A 5,413-nucleotide genomic window follows, 5' to 3' on the forward strand; every position below is an offset into this window, starting at 1 on the left:
CGATAAAATTTAACAAATCAAAAAAAAAAAAAAAGAAAAGAAAAAGAAAATTATGTGATGGTAAATAAAACTTATTCAACAATTGGACATTTGAAATCTTTACCACATGGACCAGAACAGATTTAGGACCTGGAGAGGTACTTTAAAAGCCAAGTATCATCACCAGTTCCAAGAACAACCACATTGTATACTATACAATATCTAAAAAAAGGAAGCTATCTAGTACAAAATAAAAATCACTGTGATCATGTTTATCATATTGTAACATGTAATCAAATCAATAAAATTAGCACCCCCCCCCCACTCCCAAGTAAATGATACGGGATAAAAGGTTTCAGAAGTGAAACTAAACGGAAAGTGAATCATTCCAAGAATATGAAATTGTATAATTCATTTTTAGAAGATTAAAAATAAAAAGATACTTAATAACTTCCTTCAGTGAAAGGAATTATTTATGTTGGTACAAGGAGTATAATTGAAAAGGAGGTATAAGAACAAGAAAACTGAATACTAGTGTGAAAATCCGCAGATGGTGAGAGATATAGATTATCTCATTGTTCTTGTTCAATATTTATTAAGCATCCTGTTTTCCAAATGCTGTCACTTACGAAATTCCAAGTATATATACCTTAGTGAAGGAAGAGGTAGGGTTTATAGACTCAAAAAACACAACTAAAACAGAACTTTTGAATTTTGTCTTTTAATGAACTTCCCACCTCTGTTTTACCTCTCCTTTCCAATACTATTCAACCACCAGTTTTGGGGATGCGACTGGGGATGAGGCAGTGGGTTACAAGCAAAGGTATAATTCAAACTCTGGCCTTCTTTCCAGGATGTCAACTCAAATTACCTACCTTCCATACAAACCCATCAAAATTCTTAGTCCTATCTAGAAAGTAACAATTGGACTCAAGTTTCACATCACATTGGAAGTGACTAATGATGAATTTGAAAAAAATACATATTATGTATTATATTATTTACACGTAATTTCATAGAAACAAGACAGGTAGCACATAGACTGCAATACAGTGTTAATACGAATAGATGGGATACACATATACCTTTCTGTTAAAAAAGCAAAACAACAACAAAAAAAACACAACCTCTCTGGTGGCTTCCCAGGCTCACCAGGGCCAAAGGCATCAAGTTGTCCGGCGGCCCACCGGGTGGGGGCCCCAGTGGATGTTTGATTCAGTGATACAAGCTCTCACTGCCCATATTCCTGGGAATTTACATAACATTCTATCTGTGCCTACAGTTTTCCCAGAATGAGTAAGGATGAAGTGTGTATGAATCAGGCCAGAAGCTGTGGGTCATTAACATCTTCACCTCGCAGGCTTCAACTAATGATTCGAGGAAATTGGTTGTAGAAAAACCCTAGCTCCCTCCTCCTCAAGTTAGTGAATTCTGACAAGTGTATTTTGTGTGTTTCCCGGGGTTTCCTTGACGGATTAACTTCTAGTCTCCTACCATCGTTGCCGGCATCATGATGTACTCCCTATTGACTGATTTATCTCCTCTGTGTCAATTCTTCACTCCCTTACCAGTGTTCCCTATATCTATCTCCCAAACTCTTTGCACACAGATTTTTGCCTCAGTATCTGTTTTTGAATGAGCCAAATTAAGATAGTCTTTATGAACTTATTTGCATATAAGATGAGCTTGTTTATCCAAATAGATTTTCTCTATACTGGTAGCTAAGGGGCAATTGTGACTGAGAGTGCTGTCCTATGCACTTTGCCTGCATCAGCACCTCTTTTTCTCCTACTCAGTTTTCAAGCCGTCCCATGTTCCCACCTTGCCCACAAGCATGCTCCGCTTTTTCCCAACCCCACTTATCTCTTTACACGTGGGATCATGTCTCACTTATTGCTTCAACCACACACCTAACACTCATCTCCAACATGATAGGACCTCCGGTGACTTAACATGTGGAAAGGATGTCCATGTAAATTCCCTTGTGTTATGATACGTCTCATCGCTCCTTCTTCAAGGCCAAGGTTTCCTTAAGGGGCAAGATGATAAGGATTAGATTAAATCTTCAAAATATCCTCACTCCTTTGGGCATCTGAGATCTGGACTCTGACTTGGCCTCAGTTACGCCTGAGCTCTTATCCAAAATTACTTGTGGCTCATCAGTGATTTGTGAAGTATGGATATTATCCTTTCACTTGATCTTAAAAACAGCATCTAATTTTTAAATCTTTATTTCTCAAAAGACTAATCATCTGCCATCATTCAAGTCTAAACTCTTCTGTCCACCTGTCTTTCAGGAAAATCCCTACTGAACACCCAACTACAGACTTCAACTGATTCCCTGAACAGCTTGGTTTCACAGGCTGCAGTTGGATATAATTTTCCTGATGCTGAGATTAACTTCCTTCTATTTCTGAGCAATGAGGTCATCATCACCCCCAGCATTGTCAACAAAGATGATGATTTCCATAGACGAAAAAGTTCATAGTGAGTGTACTCCCATGCGTGTCTTTTTAAAAGTATCTTTTAGCTTTATTGTGCTATCCTTGATTCTATTTTGGTTTAAAGGCATTTATAGTATCCTAAACCATAATGAACATCCCTATGGCAGAAATAAAATCCATGTTATAGCTTTCTTTTGAGAGGTGAACATCTTAGCTTTTAAGTTACTTTCTCCCATAAAGCAAAGTCTACAGCAGAGATGCACTCCCTTGTGATCTTTCTGGTCACCTTCCCAAACTTCTAACAATTTACGAGTATCTTCCATGTCAATCTCTTGCCAAGATTTTCCAAATTTCAAATATTGAACAATGCAAAATCAGCCCTGTGTTTAGACTAGCAGTACTAATCCTACAATGCTGCATCTTCAACTTGCAACCCACTGGTCTCCGGAGAGATCAACGCTCATACTGCAAGTTACCTACTTTTTCGCAACATAAAGTGGCATGCAATTTCCCAGTAGTAAAATCTTGAAAGCTTGCTTTCTAGTCACGTGGATCTAAGACAGCTGTGTTTTCCATGAATTCTTTGCTGCATATTTCACACACGCCACAGAAACTGGTATCCTTTTCCCATGCTGCTGTTGCTCCAGAAATTTTTCAATCTGTTTCTGAAGCTGCTCTGATGAAACATCATGCAGCAAAACGTAGTTGTCTTTTTCTTTCCAAAGAACATGTGGGGTTGATTCTCATTGCTCTACAGGACTCAGTGATAAACCTCCTTGCTTGGGTGGGGGTGGGGAAGGGGAGGTTCTCTCTCAATTCTGTCTCCATTCTAAGCACAATTCCCAGCTCCTGGTTTGATGGCTTTCCGATTCAGTTTTCTTGTCTTGCCCCACAACATCCCTAAATTGATACGCTTTTCCTCTTCAAATTTCAATTGTCTTGCAATTTCTCTGAAGTGAGCTTGCTGTACAGCTCCTTCACTGACACAAGATACGAAAGAGCATTCGGGAAGAAAAATTAAGGGCTTGGCAAGCATTCCAGTTTGGCTTTCTAAATGAACACTTTTTATGTCCTTTGAAAAAAATATCGGGGGACCTACAAAATACAGTTTTGTCAACTCTAAGTTACAGGTGTGGAGTTCGTATGAGGGACAGTACAAGAGTGGTCGAGAGCCACTCCACCTTGCTGTAGGTCCTGGCCCCACCATTTACCACCTATTCAATAGTTGCTATTTGTGACCCTGCACAAGTTTCTTATCCTGCTTCCGTTTCCTCATCTGTACAAGGAGCAAAAATAGTACTTAATAGGCTAGTGGTAAGGATTAAAAGGAAAAAAAATACATACTGATAATTGCTTACCTTGTCATAAATGTTACTAGCTATTTTTATTGGTCGGTCTAGTGCCAAGTCTATTATAAAGGAGAACGTTTACTTTCAGGAGATGCCTGCATGTCATTTTTGGTCATTGGGCTCTGAAGGTAGCCTCTATGTTTTCACCACCTCTATGAATTACTCCCCCCAAATCTCACAGTCTTTCTTCATACGCCGACCAGATGTTTCATTTGCTGAATCCCTTCTCTGTCTCATATCACTGTTGGCGTGCTTTTTGGGTACATGGATAGGCACTGAACAACTGTGTTGAGGCACCGATGGGCTCAATAGGTAATACCTGTCTCCCTCACAGAGGTTCAGGACCAACTGAAAAATGCAGTATCATTAGACAAGTAGAACACCACACTTATTATAAGGAAAAGATTAGGGAAGGTGGCTTGTATCTACAGGGAGCTAAGTTTCCTTCTATTAAATCCCTCAAACATACAGACTTCCCCTTCCAAGTTGTGACTGTAAGCTTCCCAACCTTTACAACAAAACTGACCAGAAAGGTAAGAGCAGACGTGCTCTGTGGGCACATTTGCTCCCAAAGCGGGGGAAAGGAGGAATGAAAACGTTTACGTCCAGGTTCTCCTTGCCAAATCCCCACTGAGACTGTCACATCTCTAGAGAACTTGCATGAGGAAGTAGAAGCAGGCAAAAACTGATATCCCACTGGGGCTGCATCTACCCTGGAAGAAACATCAGGAGTGAGAAGCAGCACTCCTCTCCAAACAGGCTGGAAGCTATTACAGTGTAAGACTGGCCAGTAGTCCTATCAAAGGAGAAACCAAACTGCAAGCTCATAGTCCTATCATCAGAGCCTTGCCTTCCTCCTGTTTCCTGCCCTGAATTTGATAGAGGAAAAAAAAAATTAAAAAAAAAAAATTATCCGACAAGCCCACATTTGAGTTTTAAATAACTCAGTTTTTCCTCAATTTGATCGGTCTATTATAATCCCTGACATTCTAAGAAGCCCCACAAAACTGTAAAATAGAGCCAGTGCTACAAGAAAGTGTTTTTTGGTGCCACAGATGTACGACAAGTTATGATAGTACAGATAGGCATTACCCACATCCATCCTTCCCTTTCCATCCCAGACTCACCAAAATGAGATGATACATGACACTGATCACAGCGTGATACAGCATTGTTTCTGACATACCCTTAAGCACAGTGACCCTGAATTTGTTAAGAAAAAAAAAAATGTGGTAGGCGGGGAAAGTTGTCAGTTATGATTTCATGGTTGTGCTTCATTTCTTCGGAAAAGGGCACAATATTTTAAAGGTCAAATCTCCTATTTGCCCTTTTGTCTTGCTTGATTCCTGTAGTAACTCCTCGGCCTTGTCTGGGATCCTGGCGGAGGATTTCAGAGGTTCTCCCTTAACACAACACGCCCAAGCAAGCTCATCAACCTTGTAACCAAGCTGTTCTTTTTTTTTTTTTTTTTTTTTTTTTTTTTTTTTCTCTTGCAGCCACTCTATTTTCTCCATTTTGTGGGTGTTGTGCTAGATTTCAGAAATAAGCCCAAGTAGAAGTAAGAACTAAATTATTCCCTTTAACTTACAAAGGTAGCACCTCCCGACACAAACACAGACCTTCCTTGATGCCCAAAGGTTC

This window comes from Leopardus geoffroyi, chromosome A1 (assembly GCF_018350155.1).
Source record: "Leopardus geoffroyi isolate Oge1 chromosome A1, O.geoffroyi_Oge1_pat1.0, whole genome shotgun sequence".
Classification (NCBI taxonomy): domain Eukaryota; kingdom Metazoa; phylum Chordata; class Mammalia; order Carnivora; family Felidae; genus Leopardus; species Leopardus geoffroyi.